Source organism: Narcine bancroftii, chromosome 7 (genome assembly GCF_036971445.1).
Source record: "Narcine bancroftii isolate sNarBan1 chromosome 7, sNarBan1.hap1, whole genome shotgun sequence".
NCBI lineage: Eukaryota > Metazoa > Chordata > Chondrichthyes > Torpediniformes > Narcinidae > Narcine > Narcine bancroftii.
In genome coordinates, this window is record NC_091475.1 from 146918929 (window position 1) to 146938386 (window position 19458).

Here is a 19458-nt window from a genome sequence, read left to right on the forward strand (position 1 = left end):
GGACATTATACGATCTCCTCATGTCTGCGTGGGTTTTTCCTGGGGGCTCTAGTTTCCTCCCACCATTCAAAACATACCAAATTTTGTTGTTTTGCTGCAGCGTTATTGTGCATTACAGTTGCAAAAATTACTATAAATTATATTTCCATAAAAGCACTATTTAAAAATAATATTAGTGCAAAAGAAGAGAAAAAGTGAGATAGTGTCTGTGGATCATGGTCCACTCAGAAATCTGATGGCAGAGGGGAAAATGCTGTTTTTGTGCCTTTGGGTATTCATCTTCAGGCTCCTGTATCTCCTTCCTAATGGTAGCAGAGTGAAGAGGGCATGGACTTGGTGGTGAGGGTCCTTGATGATAGAGAGTGCTTTCCTGAGACATCACCTCTTGCAATGTCCTTAATGGAGTGAACCCTTATGCCCATGATGGTTCTGGCTGAGTTCACAACTATCTGTAGTCTTTTCCTGTCCTGTGCATTGGTTCATCCATGCCAGACACCGATACAACCACTCAGTATGTTCTCCACGGTCACCTGTAGAAATTTGAAAGTCTTTGGTGACATACCAAATCACCTCAAATTCCTAATGAAGTATGGCCACTGGTGAGCCTTCTTCATGATTGCATCAACATGGATGTGGATGTGTGTGCATGTATGCGTATGTGTGTGTGCCTATGAAGAAAGACATTTTATATTATTGCGGGATAAGCAAATGCATCAGGAGAGCCCATCAGTACTCACTCCCTGTGTTTGACAGGAATGGTCAATGAATCACAGAATTGTTGTGGTACCAAAGAAGGGTGACTCAGCTAACTCAATCTGCCCTCGATCTTTCCAGATTAACCCATTCCTCATAAACCTGCCTGTTATTTTTGTTTGAAATTGCAGTCCTATTTCATCTTGAAAGCCCTAAATGACTTCATTCCCACCATCCTCACTACTATCTGCATTAACATGTTTTCCCTCACATCTTTCCAGATTTTTGCTCCATCACTTTAAATCTCCCCACATTGTTACGAGCCCAAAGGATTCAACCACAAATAGCAACAAAAATTCACCAAGACAATGGCTATTTCAACAAAAATTGTTTATTTTCTTAATATAGAATAATGAGATCAATATTTAACTTTTTACTCTTAACACCATTCTATGTAATGTTTATATGTTCAGGAAAGTTCTTTTTCACTGTCCAGTCATATGCTTTTTACTTCTCCAAGTTCACTCATATCAGGAAATCATCCATACTGTGCACAGAATTGAATAATTATTATATTCACCAGGCTCGGGTGCTTTAACTTATTACTGCTCAGGAAGGCCTTTGTTGGTTTCAGAGAGATTTTCGTTGTTTGTTGGACACACAAGCTGATCCCCTTCAATCAGCCACTGAAGTGATTTGCCAAAGAAACCTGTTCCCTCTTGGATTTTTCCAAAAGATAACCTCTTCTTCCAGGTTACCACAAAGAGTTCTTTTTTCCCTTATTTCAGGAGAAATACATTAAGCAGCCACAGCCTCTGTAATTGGCTACAGAGCTTTATAATAGGCTGAACTCGGAACTCAAAACCCATCTTGAATTTAGGTTTTTGCACCAGGTCTGCAAACTTGCAGTCTTCAATGCCAACTGCTGTTGAATCAATCTCTCTCTCTCTCTCTCTCTCTCTCTCTCTCTCTCTCTCTCTCTCTCTCCTAAAGAATGAATGTTTTCTCTCTGTTTGCAAAACCTCATGACCCCTCTTAGAGCAGCAACCTTCAATCAGCAGTTTAAACTCCTGGCACCCGTCTTAATGGCAAAATATTTTTTCCATTCTTGAGCCTGGGCCCTGTACAAAATGCTAATTTATTAACATCTACTTGTAAATCTCTCACAAATACGTTCCCATTGTCAAAGCAAAGCCATTTGGAGACATGGAGTCTCCTCCTGCATGGCACTTGAGATGTTTGTTTGTGAAATGTGATCTAACAACCAAACCTCACAATGTTACCCCTTTTAAGATACATTTTATCATAATTTTATTAACCCATTCCATAACAATATTAACAAATCATCAGTTTAGGAGGGCAGGGGTGTTCACTTTGATTGTGTTCACTTGATCAAATCTCCTCTCACCCTTTTTTGATTCAAGGTAAACAGTTTCTCCAGTGTAACCTTGAACCTGAAATGTCTCATTCCATGTATCATATTAGTACACTGAAAGCAAAGCAAAAAATGCTGGACATCTGAAATAAAAGCAGAAAATACAGTGCTGAGAAAATGTGGCAGGTTTGTCAAAGCAAAGATCTTTCATCGGAAATCTTCTCATAAATCATTTCTCCATCTTCTCTCAGACTGCCACATGCTATCAAAAGTTTGTAAAGTTTTGATGTAATTTCCCTGTTTTTGTACACTGTGACTCTATTTATGAAACCTAAGCACTTCTTTAACTATATTTTTCAACATATATTTTGCTATTTTCTAAGATTTATTTGCATATAATTTCTTGTTTGCCCTTCCAGCAAAGAGTTTTCTGCACCTCAATTTGGATTCAACACAGAAAAAATGCTAAACGATAACATTTCTAGTTAATTGTCTAACAAAAGGGAAATTTTGCAAAATGTAAACAGTGCTGCATGAAAAGTTTAAAATGATTATCCAAATTGGATGACACAAAAAAAATCATAGGTCTTGTTACCATGCTGTATGTCTAAAAAAAATTAATAAGACCATTAATCCAGAAAATTGCATGTAAACATAAATCACCAAAAATTAAGATAGAATTTAATTTTAAAATTAACTTCATGGTATTACTGAAACAGTTCAAATCTTCTGAGACCCAGTGATGCCTTTCCATTGTATAATAAGGTTAAGCTATGTAAAAGGCATGGTTTTAAATAGTCAGTTGTCCAGAAATTAATTCCTGGCTTGTATTAAAAAAGATCAACAATATAATGAAGGTTCATGTTCGATAATGATAGTTGACTTGGGGTGGGGATGGGGTTGCATAGCAAGGATTTCAAAAACTTTTCAGCATGGAACTTGAGAAAAGTGAAAACTTTAAATGTATGTATCACTGATCACAGTCTTTGGATCATCTGAAGGTGTTTCATGTGCATTAAAGTACTTCTGATACTGCAGTGTGTCAAACAAGGAGGCATATTTGTGCATTGAAAGTTTGCATAAACACAATAGGACCATGAATGTTACAAGTTATTTTGTGTACAGTATGTATAATTATTAAATGTCATTTAGGGTCTGTATGTGAATGTGCTCCTTTAACTACGTTTGTATTTGGATTGCTGGGTTTATTGACTTGGCCGCTTCAGCTGAAGCCTATAATGCTATCTGATAGATATAAATTCAAATACCGTATAGTTCAGCATATAAGTTGTGTCGTGAAACCCTAAAAAAAATTTATATTGTATCTGCAGGGTCACTGTAGTCTCCACCTTTAGCATCGCTCTTGCATTTTAAATGAGATGCCTTTTGTGTAATGTTAATGTATGTTTGTGAAGTGTACTTAAACTAAACCCTCAATCTATATCTTTTAAATATAGTTTTATTATAATTTTATTAAGATAATCTGAAACAAAATTGAGCCAATAATTGTACTTCATACTTTTATTGCCTCAAATTACTTTTATTTTTATATTTTCTTTGTGGTTTTCTACACACTGAGCTGAATTTGAATTGGCTTTAGAGCTTTAAAACTCTAAGGCTCCGTGGTTCTAAAATGATATAACTGTAAAACTGGAAAATGCATCCTTTGATTGAATGTGGGCATATGTTAAGAAATCAATTTCCTGTGATAAATCCAGCAATTCCTTCAATCCTACTCCTAATGTCACTGAAAAATATTTCCCTTTGTTTTACAAGTAGGTGTTAATGGACCACCTTGTTTACACAGTGCCTAAAATCAAGAATTGAAAATCTTATGCTGTTAAGACTGATGCTGGAAATTTAAATTGCAGGTTGAAGGTTGCCATTTTAAAATAGCTATGGGTAAAATATATCTTTAAAAGAGATAGATTGTGGGGGGTTAGTTTATATTACACTTCACAGAGTAGCACTTCACAAAAGACATCTCATTTAAAATGCAAGAGCTTTGATGAAGCTAGACATTGTCTCACCAGTGACATTGCAAAAACAATGAAACTGCTTTGGAAAGACTTCAAAATGAGATGCAAATGGAACATAATGCTGATCATGTCCAGGATCTGACACTGATAAGATATTTCGAAAATTGAGTTTGGAGCCTTGGGAGAGGTTTTTACAATCAAAGAGAGAATAAACAAACAGGTGATTTCTCTTTTTTTAGGGGGGGGGGGAGAGAAAAGTTAGTTCTACAGCAGAGGTTGAGCTGTAAAATGGCAAGCTGACAGGCTTGTTGAAAGAAAACATTTTGAAGATGGGTTCAAAGTTCTGAGTTGAGCCTGTTCAAAACCCTTGTAGTCCTTACAAGAGGAAATGGCTGGCCAGAGTGTTTCTCCTGAAATAAGGGAAACAAGAGGAACTCTGCAGTGACCTGGAAGAAGAGGTCATTATTTGGAAAATCCATGATGGGGCAAATTTCTTTGGCAAGACACTGAAGTGACTGATTGGAGGAAATCGGTTTATGTGTGTCCAACGAGCAACAAATTTATCTCTTAAACCAAAAAGAATCTTCCTAAGCAGTTTAAGAACCAGAGCCTAGTAAAGATTCATAAATGTTAAATTCTGTGTCCAGTATGAGAAATGCCAGATAGCAGTGAACTTGGAGAAGAGTAAAGTGAATGACTGGACAGTGAAACAGAGAACTTACCTGAACATATACACATTACATACACATGCACTTAGAATTAGAAGGGGGTTAAGTTAGGTTAAGTTAATAGTTATAAGTTAGATTGATCTTGTTATTCTGTTTGAAGAAAATTAAAAGCAACTTTTATTTAAGTAGCCATTGTCTTGGTAAATTTCTATTGCTGCTGGGTTCTAAGAGGGGTTATGTGTTTTGCAAACAAAGAAAAGGAAAAAGAACTTGATTCTTGGAGAAAGAGAGAGAGGTTTACAGCAGGAATTGATGTTGAAAGCTGCAAACTTTGTACTCCTGTACAAGACCACATTTGAAAATAGATTTTGAGTTCTGAGTTCAGCCTATTCTAAACCCTTATAGTCAATTACATGAGGAAGAGGCAAGTTAATGTGTTTCTCCTTGAAGAGGGGAAAAAGAAGATCTCTGTGGTGACCTGGAAGAAGAGGTTATCTTTTGGAAAACCCAGGATGGAGGAAAGTTTCTTCAGCAAGATACTGAAGAGTCTGATTGAAGAAGATCAATTTGTGTGTGTGCGCAATGAACAACGAATATCTCTCTGAAATCAACAAAGATCTTCCTTTGCGGTAACAATTTAAGTTAAAGCACCAAAGCCTGGTGAAGATCATAAATGTTACATTCTGTGCACAGTATGGAAAATTGCCTGATACCTGTGAACTTGGAGAAGTGAAAAGTGAATGATTGGACAGTGAAACAAAGAACTTTCCTGAACACATACACATTACATACACATGTGCTTAGAATTTGAAGGGGGTAAAGTTAGGTTAAGTTAATAGTAATAAGTTAAAGATTGATCTTAATATTATGTTTGAAGAAACTTAAAAGCAACTTTTGTCTTGGTGAATTTCTTTTGCTGCTGGTTTTTGGAGTCCTCTGGGTTCATAACAGTTTGTAATCTATTTGGTATTTTTCAAAATGAAATAAAAATATAATGCAACTTATGCTTGGCTGCAGCAGGTATGAATTTCAGATAGCATAGCAATTATAGTGCCAGAAATCGGGCCTGGGGTTCGGATTCCATGCTGTCTGTAAGGACTTTGTACATTCTTCCCGTGTCTGCGTGGGTTTCTCCAGGGGATCCACTTTTTTCCCACTGTTCAAAACGTACCAGGGATTGTAAGTCAATTGTATGTAATTGGCAGGAATGGACTCACTGGTCAAAAGGGCCTGTTACCTTTCTGTATGTCTAAAATTTTAATAAAAATTAAACTCACAGCATATAATCTCATCTGACAAAATTACACTGTTAATGCAGTTGACAATTTTCACCACTAGAGGACTCCCTTCTCTACTCAAACACTGGCATCCAAGTCAACTACAAACCTGACAACAATGAATAACAAAAGTGTACAAAAAGTCAAAGTAAGGCAGTGCCTTGGTTCATCGAGTTTCACAGTTAAATCATTTTAAAGCAACGGAGCCTTAGCATTTTCAGGAGCAGGCCCTTCAAACCAAGTTGTGTGCCCATGCTAGTGTTTGGCCTACATCCCTTGCATCCCTCTTAGTGGTTAACGCAACGCTGCTACAGTCCCAGCAATCGGGACCGGGGTTCCCTCCAATTGTCTCTGTGTCTGCGTGGGTTTTCCCTGGGGGCTAGGTTTCCTCCCACCCTTCAAAACGTATCAGGGTTGTTGGTCAATTGGGTGTAAATTGGGCGGCACGGGCTCATAGGCCCATCCTGTATGTCAAAATTTAAATTTAAAAATTAAAATTGAAATTGAAAAAAAATTAAAAATCAATTTTTTAAATAAAACTTTATTTAAAGATTATAATCAACTTACAATGAAATATAGCAAAGAAAAATGAAAAACAAAGTTTTTATATATTTTTTTTAAACCCATCCACCCTCCCACTCCTTCAGCCAGCTCCCTTAAGGAGAGCCCAATATAGAAATAATACAGTAAATATAGTAAATATTTCAAAGTATTTCTAAATTCATATATTCCAAATAAGAAGACCACATTTGAACAAAAAACAGATAATTATCATGCAAGTTACATGTAATTTTTTCCATAGTAATACAATTTCTCAATTCATTATGCCAGCGTGTAATATTGACCTCCACATTATCTTTCCAGGTACTAGCTACACACTTTCATGCTACAGACAGCACTAGACGTACAAAAGCAATTTGAAATTTGTCCAACCCTAATCCTTTCAAAGAAACCATATATCCCAATTTAAAAAATCGATGGGTCTAATGGTAATTTAATTTTAAATAATTTTTCCAAAATCAACTTAATTCCTTCTCAAAATAGTTGTACTTTAACACATCCAAACTGCAGGTTCCAGTACATAATCCACATCTAAAATAAAAATCTAATTTACTAAACCCATATTTTTTCAATTTCTCTGGAGTCAAATATAACTGATGTAAAAAATTATAATTAAACATACCATATCGTACATTGGTCACTTTAGTTACACTATCATGGCACATAGTCTCCCAATTATCTTCCGGAAAAATATAAGTTAAATCACTTTCCCATTTAAGCCTAAATTTCTCCCAACCCGGCTCATCCATAGCTTCTTGTAATAAATGATACCTGTCCGAAATATAACCTTTCTTAGGTACTGAAGAAATCAAAGACTCAAATTTCATCAACATAGGTAAATTCAACTCTGTACCATAATTATCTTTTATTAAAGTTCTAACTTGATAATACACAAATAAAGAATTTACTGAGATATCAAATTTCTCCCACAATTGATTAAAATAAAGGAATTGGCCTTTTTCAAAACAATCCTGAATTATCCTTATACCCTTCAGATTCCATCTCTTCAAATGATTATTAAACATTGAAAAAGGAATAAGCCGATTATGATATAACGGGGTTTGAATTGGTAATTTACCCTTTGATCCTAAAAGCCTATTTCTTTTAACCCATATCTTTAACAAATGTTTTAATACCATCATATTACATCCTCACAACAAATTCACATCCCACTTAAATATAAAATGATATATCTCATCTTCAGATATACAAGCCATTTCCACCTTTACCCAACTCGGTGGTTGATCCATATCCATCAATCTGCTAATAAATTTCAACTGAGCTGCATCATAATAATTTTGAAAATGAGGTAACTGCAATCCACCTGGAGCATATTTCCATGTAAGTTTAAATAGAGCTACATGAGCTAACTTCCCTTTCCACAAAAACTCCCACATTGCTCTATTCAAATCCTGGAGTAAACAAGTAAACAAGTATTGAATTCGAGGAAAAATATTCATTTTAATGCAATTTACTCGACCAATTAATGACAACGGTAAGTCTTTCCATTTAATCAAGTCCATTTTAATCTTTTTTTAATAAAGGGATATAATTTAGTTTATATAAAGAATGATAATCTGCACTTACTACCACTCCTAAGTATTTAATCCTATCGGACCACTTTAATTTTATAAAACTTTTATACTCTGAATAATCTCCATCCCCAACTGGCAATATTTCACTCTTATCCCAGTTTATTTTATATCCAGCCAATTCCCCAAACTTTAACAAACAATCTTGTAAATGTCTCAAAGACTGTTCCAGTTCTGTCAAATATATCAAAACATCATCTGCAAATAAATTAATCTTATATTCATCTTCTGCAATTTTCATTCCTTTAATCTTAACATTCTGTCATATTGCCTGAGCTAATGGTTCAATATCCAATGCAAATAAGGCTGGTGACAATGGACAACCTTATCGGGTCGATCACATTAATTTGAATGGTGAAGAAGTTTGGCCATTTGTCACCACCCTGGCAATTGAATTAGTATATAAAGCCTTAACCCAGCCAATAAAATAAGAGCCAAAATTAAACTTCTCTAATACCTTATTTAAAAAATTCCACTCAACCCTATCAAAGGCTTTTTTCTGCATCCAGCACAACCACCATTGCTGTCTAAATGCATTGACTCAGGTTATCAATCTAAGAATAATGTCAGATGCATTTCTATTTTTAATAAAATCTGTTTGATCTATACGTATCAACTGCGGCAAATACTTGGCAAGTCTGTTCGCTAACACTTTCACTTTAATTTTATAGTCAATGTTTAATAAAGAAATAGGTCTATACGAAGATAATTTCAGTGGATCTCTATCTTTCTTAGGAATCACAGTAATTATAGCACTCAATCAAGATTTAGGTATCAAATGTTCTTCATTTACTTGCTGCAAAACATTTCCAAATACAGAAAATAAATCTTCATAAAATACTTTATAATATTCATATGTACAGATTGTAGTGTAGGATGACTGTGATTGACAGAGAGCGTAGCCACACCTACTAGCAGGTCTTAAAGGATTGCTCCTAGCCAGACCAGGTCATTCTGGACTGGTCGACCTACTTGTGATATGTTCCAGTCTTTTAGTTAAGAAAAGCCTTGGTTTGGATCAACAAGTCTTTGGTTCTTTTGACGCGCACTACAGGGAGTAATGTCATAATGCTGCTTTGAGGACTGGCCGTTCCCTTGGCAAAATGCTCCTGCAGCTTGGAACATCTGCGTGGTGGGGGGAAAGCCCTGTACCCTGCCACACTGGCTGTTTGCTACAGCGATTCAGCCCACTGTGTGCAGGTTTGACCAGCCCGCTACAGAGAACTAATAATTGCAGCAACATATAGCAGATTCCATGAACAATTAATGCAATCCTTTAGATTAAAGTTCAACAAATTCTTCTAATTTTGAGAAGTTCAATCACCCAGCTACTTGATACCTGCATAGTAAATGTGCATTAGTTAATAAATTGCATTTTTCAGCCAATAAATAAAATTTTTTAAATCAAGATTATTCAAAAGACAAAATATGCCAGAGTTGATAAGTGTGTGTAAGAAAGCTCATTAGTCACTTTTAAAATAATGAAAAAATTTAATTCAGTGTCCGACCAGTGTCTCAAGCAAACTCATCCCCAAACCTCAGGATCTAGCCTCAGCACCTTCCTCCACAATAAAATCCTTGACTTCCTAACTAACAGACCTCGAACCATGAAGATGGATAACAGCCTCTCTCTTTGTCAAATGACAAGGAGACACAGAAGATTTTTCAAGAAGTTTTAAACTTTTATTTGCAAACAAAAGCTGTGGCAACCAGAGAGCTGGTCACTGACTGACCATTGAACACAGTACATAAACGCTTTTTACATTGTATTCCTAACTTAATTACATTTCTGTAATTAATCATTCATAACCACATATCTCAGCAGCATGACCTCCCTTGTCTTGCCACAATTATTTTACACCCATTAATCTAATCTTGCTTTGATCCACGAGTTTCATCATGTCCTGCCACCTGCAATATCTTTTACTCATTTACTGTGGCTTTGTGTACATAGTGTGAGTAAAATATTACTTTGTAAATTGTTATATAGTGTATATAGTGTAGTAAATATAATGATGAAGTACACAGTAAATTGTTACATAGTAATCAATTAATAAATACATAATAAATAATAAATAAATATGTTTATTTTCCATATATTCCCTGTTTTGAGACATTAACAGTCTCACATAAAGAGGCAGAAGACAAAGAGCCACACACATAAAAGGTCAGAATAAACCACAGTTGTTATCCTCAACATTCCGTGTTCAGATAACAAATAACAGATAACAGAAAACTCTCTCTGCTTTCCTGGGCCACTCAGCCAAAAACCTATCCCTCAATGTCCGAGATGGAAAAAAAAGGCCAAGAAGCCCTCACAGACTATTCCCCACATTGTTGTACTCCTCCTAGTCATTTTGCACGCCAGGCTGATTATAATAGTACATTAGTATCTGCCAGTGGGATTGTCTGATTATCCCACTTCCCCCCCCCCCCCCCCCCACCCCACCAACATCCCAGGAATTGAATCCGAGTTTCCCAGGGAATGGAAAATCTGAACAGAGAACTTGTCACATATTTATTACTTGCACTGCTTGCGCTCCCAAGCCATCTGTTGGTGCCTTATGAAGGTCATACCTGTCTGTATCATATTCATGGAGCCTCTCCTTAATCTAGACATCAGACTTCCATTTTGTGTTTTAATTCACTTTAATACTCATTCCCTCCTTTTTATCACGGGATGACAACTACTAAAATAAAATGTCAAAACGGTTGTAGACAAATAAAGGTATGGAGGTTTATATAATAATTACATTGGGATAGAGGCAGATAATCATGTTAGTGAGGTTTTACAGCCAATATTTACACATGTAATTGCTGCAGAGAGCAGCTAATCCTGCAACTAATTGCATATAAGATATTTTAATATTAGGGATAGCCAAGCAAGCCATCCTTTCTGTCCCCTCGGTCCCTGTCTAAACCTATTTAACTGATTATGGATATCTTGTATCACCTTAGTGATAGTGAAGAATTAATCTGTAATGTTTGCAAAGCCCTTATCCCCTACAATCGAGCAGACCCCACCCTGGGTAGCAAACTGATAGTCCACCGCATATCTGAGAACAGTCTCAATTCTACCAATTCTCAATTAACACCCTCCAACCCTGCCAATGTCTCATTGCCAATGCCATTAAGCCCAGATGAGATCATTATGATTCTTGGCAGCCACCCCCCCCAGCTGATCCTCCAAGGGATATGGAGCTGAGGACTTCCCATCCGATGTCAGATCCTAGGGTAACAGGATTGCTATAGTCCACACAAATTCCTTTGTCACTCCTCAGGTGATGATCCATCTTCTGACTCTAACATTTTCTGGGCATGGGTTGACAAGAGGTCCTAACATCCCAATGGCAAACGAGGCAGGGAGGCTGCTCCTGTAATAGTGGTAGTAAAAGTTCCATTAAAGAGCAATACATGGGCTTTCTTTAAACTGATAACATGGTGGGGTCTTGGTACATTTGTTGGTACCAATGTCTGGTATCTCTCTCTCTCTCTCTCTCTCTCTCTCTCTCTCTCTCTCTCTAAAATTGAAGGTGTTTTTTTCCTACCCTTACTTTATATTTTTCCTATTAATTCTCCTAGCAGCATCCCCACCAAACCATTTGAGTTCCTTGAGTTGGATTCAAACATTCCTTCCTTAACAAGTGCATGAGAAATGTCCTTCCATAATCTTACAATCGCATCCGCAGCAGTGTCCTTCTGTACAAGGCAAATCAACTTTCAGTTTTACTATCCCATATCCCTATCCCACACTATCAAAACACATGAGGTAACTCTTATTTAAGCAATATGCTGACTGTGCTAATTCAGAAGTTATTGTGTTATCAAAGCGAGAACCCTGGCAACCTCCTCTAGATATATTATCAAATAAGTGTGGCAGGCTTTCTACACATCTTCCTTTAGCTGCTTGGAAGCCCCTAATTGTTTCATTAGCAAATACTGCCAGCTTCTGAGTCAATGAACCAGCTCTTTGGATGCCTTTCTCTTACCATCAGAGGGCGACAGAATCATAAAGACCTGTATCATTTTAGAGATAGCTCTCTTTGTCCTGAACCTGGTTACATCTGGCCAATGAGGGTATTGGTGTAGCTTCAATACATGATGTGTAGAGGGAGCCACATATTCCAATTAACAAGACACTATCCAATTAGTAGTCAGCCACAGATATGCTTTATGTCAAAATAAATGTCTCATTGTAAACACTAAGAATCTTAAATCAACTTTCTCCCAGCTTAAGTATGGCTATGTGACTGGAGGTACCATTAATAAAAGATGTCTCTGTTGTTCTCCACAAGTTGATATTGTAGTGGGCCACCGAACGAGCCATGCCTGAAGCGGTGACCAGACACCAGGAGCCCATGGCTTACACAGCCGACCGAGATGGGCTACGCACTTCTAAGTCGGCACTCGACTGCAGCACCCCACTCCGATGGGCTGGCCAGCAGCAGCAAATATGGGTGGAGCTAGGGAAACAGCCACACTAGGGGATGAGAGGGGCTCACTGATTGGCGGCTCCCCGGGTAGCACTAAACAACCAATCCCAAGAAGCAGATTGTAATGCCACCAGTCAGGTGGCATGATGATGTCAGAGATTGGGATGGGCTTCTGAGCCCTTTATAAGCAGAGCTGCCAGCACAATAAATCAGGGTTGAATTCATTCCCATAGTGTATGTCTTTTCTTTGAGGGTAACCTCTCCAGCAGTTGCAGCCACTACAATATCCTTATTTTCACTTGTCTATAGTCTGTTCTGTCTCAAAATCATTTTCTGTATGGGGTAGGGGATGGGTCTGAGGGGCTACCTCCTACTGAGTTAGTTAGAATATGGGAATAGTGTCAACAACTGTGAACATTCATCGTATCACCATATATGTAAGACACATTTAAAAAGGTATTATGCTGTCACCCAAAATTCCTCTTTTCAGTCACAATGTTCAAATGTCAAGGCGGCAAATGGCATAACAATAAAGTTCTCATGTTGTATGTGGGCCTTTTTCCTTAAGTCTGTTTGGTGTATCTAGTGAGACTGTCCTTCAAGCTTTACTGCAGTCAATGTTATTACCGGGACCTGGAATTGTCCTTTCCAAATTTCTTTCGATCCCAATTCCTTACCAGATCATATTTCTCAGGTTTGACATTAAGATATTCACCACTTTGATCTATTGGATCAAAGCTCTCTGGTGGGGTAAGGCCTGCTCACCTGGTGGACTGGACTTGGGCATTGTCCTTGACAGTAGCTGTGTAATGCAGTTAACTGAGTCTATGACTTCACGCTTCGAACAATAGACAATGTCCACTCACGCTGCAACTTTGCGCGGGTCGCTGAAATCTGCATAGGCCAACAGGAGTTTGATGCCTTCAGGCATCTGCTCAAGGAACGCCTGCGTAAACACGAGGCAGGGCCTGTGTCTTTCTCATCCATGGGTGCAGAGGGGGTTCTATCGCCTACGCCGTCCAAATGCAGGAGCCTTGAGGTCCTCTCGCATCATGAGCGGTCGAACGTGCTAATGAGGAAGTTTTTAAGAGCCATGTATTTACCTTTCTCTGGTGGTGCCTGGATGAGGTCATCAACTCATGAGGCAGCTTCCTGGTCAAGCGAGCTGACGATGTAGAAGAATATCGGCGAATCAGAGGTTATCTGTTTGATATGGGGAGGTTATCTGTTTGATCTGGGACTAAGCTTTGCTTGGCCAAACTAAGTGCGGGGCCCGTTTGACCAGAATATTGTCAGCTGGGGACACCTCCTCACAGGCCGTCAATGATAAAACTCCAATGCATTAGAACCCAAAGCATTTTCTGGGCCAACCTCTGCCTCGCCATCTTAACAACAGAAGATGTGGTTTCCCTAGCAATGACTATAGTTAAGGCAATGCTGGTCATGGAAGAGTCTGTGCACTTATCAAGGCTGTCATTGAGAGTTTGCGCACTGCATAAGATTAATCCAGAATGTACTGGCACCTTCAGCAGACGTATCAAAGATAGAGTCCCTACTCCACTCCCCTCATGTACAACCCCACCAGCCTCCACATCCAACATATCATTCTCCGCATTTCTGCCTCCTACAATGGGATCCCACTACCTATCACACCTTCCCCTCTCATAGGGATAGCTCCCTTCCTTGTCCATTCATCTCACCAATTGCAGCCATTGCACACCCGCTCTTACCGCTGTGACTGTGCATGTAGTGGTATACTTGCACCTACACCTCTTCCCTCACCACCATTCGGGGCCCAAAGCAATCATTCCAAGTGAAGCAACACTTGCCTGTGAATCTTAAGGTGTAGTTTATTGCATCCAGTGCTCCTGGTTCTGCTCCCTCTGCATCAAGGAGATTGAATGAAGATTGGGAATGTCGTTGAACATCTTTGCTCTGTCCACTACAACATGGACCTCCCAATGGTTGACAGTTTCAATTCCACACCCCATTGCCACACTGACACATCTGTCCATGGCCCCATTGGGCCATTTTCTCGTAAATTGGAGAAAGAAATGTCTTATATTCTGTCATGGCAGTGTCCATCCAGACTGCATCAATATTGACCTCCAATTTCTGATAACCCCTTCCCAGCCCCCCTCATCCCTTTAATTACCTTATTCCAGATCTCCAGTCCTTCTTTCTCCCATGAGACCCATGTTTGAGCCATCTGCCCCCTCCCCTATCACTTCCCAACTCCTTTCTCTTCTCCCTCCCATTGGTATCTGCCAATCACCTGTAAGCATCTGCTCCTCCCCCTTTCCCCCCCATCAACCCACCTCCCGACATTTGTATTTGGATATCCGCCAGATATTTAGCATTACTGTAGAAGGATTAGGCTCCAAACATTGATTTCCCCTTACTTTCTGTGGATGCTGCAGAACCTTCTGTGGTTCTCCGGCACTTTTGTGTAAGGCAAATGCCGAGCTTTGCACTCTGGAAAATGTGATGATAAAAAAGTATTAATTGTAGGTTCTTGATTCAGACATTGAGTTAGCACATTCGCTGAAGCAAAGAAGGAGAGAGTAAGAAGCATTTTGTTGTATTTATACAAGAACATAAATAGCCCATCAATTTTATCAGCACCAACTTCCACCCTGCCTTTAAATTCACTTGGTCCAACTCCAGCACCTCTCTTCCCTTCCTCGGTCTCTCTGTCTGCATTTCAGAGACAGACTATGTACTGACATATTTTACAAAACAATGGACGTACACAGTTATCTCGAATACATCTCTTTCCACCCAGTGTCTTGAAATGATACTATTCCTTTTTCCTCAATTCTTCTATCTCCATTGCATTTAAATCAGTTTACATGGAACTGAAGGCATTTGAAGATACTGAATCAGATACAACTGGCAAAGGAAAAAAAAAAGATTTTTTCTATTGTTTAAAGAAATACTCACCCTTATGTGACTATCCCTATTTGATTGAACATACGTTGGACCTTTTCAAAGTCAGAGTACTAATAAATAAATATTTTAAGCTTCCTGGACAGTTGTGACTGGCCATCAGAATCTCATAGGTGTTTACAGTATTTGAGAGGAAAGGGAAGAAAATATTTTCCAGAGGAAAAGTTTGGCTTTGTATTCCACTTAATAACATGAATAGAATTAGTTAATTATTTAAAAAATGTATATGTTGCAAATATGAAATTTTAAAAATCTAAACTGGTGGAAAATTCTAGCAAGCCAGACAGAATCTGCAGAACGATAATGGTAATGAGTTTATTGTCATATCCATGGTACAATATATATATGCACCAAACCTCTTACTTGCTGCAACCAAGCAGGAATTCATTTAATAGTATACATTAATTTAAAAATAAATAATGCAAAAGATAAGACAGATAATAGATATTCACAATTACCACAGTGCAAGAAAAAAGTGGCATTACCAAACTACCAGACCTTTTTTTTGTGTGGTGTCTGAGCAGTTTATGTTTAGTGTAGTACCCAGATAGCTAACTGTTCTTGAACCCCGGGGGGTTGGTTCTCCCAAAGATAACAGCAAGAAGACCTTGTGACCAGGGTGATAGGGGTCCTTTATGACATTGCCTGCCTTCTTGAGGCAGCAGTTAATATTGATGTTTTCAGTGAATGGGTGGACAGAGCCCTTCATGAACCTGGCTATTTTTGTTCCCTTCTATAGCCTTCAGCATTTCCAGGCACTCCAAACCAACCAAGTTGCGATGCAACCAGTTGGTACACTTTCCACACTGTGGAAGTTTGATTATTTGACATCCCAAATCTCCTCAGAATCCTCAGAAAGTACAGGTGTTAATGTTCCATCATGGTTGCCTTGATGTGTTGGCTTCAGGATAGGTCTTCTGATATATGGACTCCCAAGAACTTTGAAAGTTCTGACTGTCTATAATTCCTTCCTATCAATGTGTGTGGCTGCTTGGCATCTCCTTCCTAAAATTAACAATAAGCTCCTTGGTCTTAGTGATATCGAGAGAAAAAATATTGTTCTGTCATCACCCAGCCATGTTCTCAATCTCCATTCTGTAATCTGACTCATATTTCCAGTTAATAGGCCAACAACATCAGCAAATTTATAGATAGCTTTGGAGCTTAACTTGGTTATGCAATCATGAGCTTACAGGGGATTGACCAGGGAACTAAGCACACAGTATTGGGGTCCCCTGTGTCAGTGGACGGCGTTGCAAACCTACATTGATTGGGGTCTGCTGAAGTGAATGATAATTTGTGGATTATGAAGCAATGTGCCAACACTGAGGTGCTGATAATTGATCTTATGCTGGTCCTTATGGGAGCAATGCAAGTCCAAGCCAGACAGGCCATGATGGGCATAGAATGGATAATTAAACTGACAGGCAGCTGGAAGCTTCTGTAACACATGTAAAATGAAGAAAAAACAATCTCCTATCAACATTTTATTTCGGCCCTACAGAGGAAACAACATATGGCCACTGAATGCAATGCATTCTAAGGAGAGAAGTGAATTTTTTACTGGTCTAAAATAACTATTTGAGTCCCTGGATCATGCAAAGGGATGCAAAACCACACACATTTCAGCTCCTGTGATTGCATGTGAAAATATGGTGAGGATAGGTTTGGAAATGGACAATGGATCAGAGAGCCAACAAAAGTCAAGTCCCTTAAATATGGGGTCTCCACAGTCAGCATAGTAGAAGGATAGTGATATTGCTTGGGTGTCCAAGAGATGCTTGTTGCTAACAGATGCTATCCCTGAGGTGATGGGATATCCCATAAAGGAAAAGTCAGAGATGAGCGACTCAAGGAGAGAGCAGACCAGAAATGTGCAACAGAAAATATCAGAAAAATAATTGAGGGGGAATGGGGCTAAGTTTGACTGAAATAACTTTTCCACACAAAACCAGGAGTCGCTTGAGAGTAGATGAGACACCCAAGTTATACCTTTGATCTGAAGAGAATAAGAGTTGCCGGAGTATAACACCATGGAGAATCTAATTCAACAGGGGAATGGATTTAAATTTATTTCAGGAATGTATTTCATACCCAAAAGTGAGGGTCTGAAACCAGGATTATACCCATCAAGGAAGAGATGGGAGTCAGACTTGGGTACAACAATTAATAAAAATTGGTGGGAAGACTTGTATCTAAACAACATGACAGGGATTATTAATGACTGAAGCCGAATGATTCCTGTACAGACTCTTTCACTGCAGTGATCTGGTAAGTCTGATGGGTTTGTTTGGTGATGCAGATTGTTACATGCCAAGGCCAATGTTTGGGTGTACCATTGAAAGTACAGCGCACAACTTCCATCCAAACATCAGTTCTCCTGGCATCCGCTGGGTTGTAGAATGGGGTGTATTATGATATCCCAGCAGAAAATCTGTGATTTTTTGATCCCATGTTGCGTTTTGTTCTTTCTTGGCTTTCATGCCCCTTTTGAAGGTTTGCACATAGCATTCGGTACTTGGGTGATATGGTGCTGAATAGATCTGCCAAATGTTATTATCATGTACTATTGTTTTGAAACTGTCTGATGTAAACTGCGGTCCATTATCCGAGACCATTTCTATTGGCAACGCATATGTTGCAAAGATGTCTTGCAGTTTTATGATGGTCAGTTTGGCTGTAGTGTTTTTCTCATTTTTTTGCACCACTAGCCATTTTGAGAGTGCATCTACACAATCAGGAATTTTTCCCCCATAAAGGGTCTGGCAAAATCAATATGAATTCTGTGCTATGGTTGTGATGGCAATTTCCATGGGTTTCCTTTGGCCATGGAAGCTTTTGGTTGCATCTCTTGGCAGGTTCTACATCTCCTCACAGTTTGTTCAATGTCCATGTCAAGGGCGGGCCACCATACATACATCCATCCATGCTAAGGCTTTTATTCTTACCATTCCTGGATGATTCTGATGAAGGTCCACTAGGATGGCTGCTTGCCATTTGGTGGGGATAATTGTTTGGAATCCCCATAGTAAACATCCTTCTTCAATTGACAGTTCATGTCGTCATTGATAGCATGGTTTTAACTCAGCTGCAATGGCTTCAGCCTCGGGCCATCCATTCAATGTGAGGTATAGCACTTTTGATAAGATGGCCTCCTTTTGTGTTTCCCTGCTGATTACTTTGGCTATTATTGGTAAGTGATTGATTTGTTCTTGATTTATGATGATGGCTTCTGCTATCCATTTGATTATCTCATCTTTTATTCCTGTCTCAGGCAGTGGCATGATTGTTTTGAGCTCCCAGCTTATGTTTTATGTTTTATGGCCCACCTCTGGATCCTGGCTGTGGCTCGTACTGGTGTTCCTTTCTTTGGGCCTAAGATCAGACGGAGTGGTTTGTTGTCGGTTACCAGTGTAAATTTTCAAACATACAAATATTGATTGAAACGTTTTACACCAAATATTATCACTAGCCCTTCTTTTTCCAGCTGTGCATAATTCCATTCACTGGTCGTTAGTGATCGAGAGGCGTATGCTACCGGTTGCTCTCCTTTATCTATGATTTGCCTTAATACTGCTCCCAGTCCTATTTGTGAAGCATCCACTGCCAGGGTAATTTCTTTACTTGGGTCATAATGGATGAGGACGTTATCTTGGGGTGTCAGTGTCTCCTTTAACCTGTCTACTGAATTATTGGTTCCTTCAATCCAGTACCATTTTTGGTCCTTTTTCAGCAGCTGGTTTAATGGCCCACATAGGGTGAACACGCTGGTGTTTTCGATAATGGTTGATAAATCCCAGCAATGATTGCGATTCTGTTCAACTTGTGGGGTAGTGTACTTTGCAGATGTCTTCTGTCCACACCAGATCCATTCTTACCCCTTCGCTGTTGATGGTGAAACCTAGGTATGTCACTCAAGGTACCATAAAAA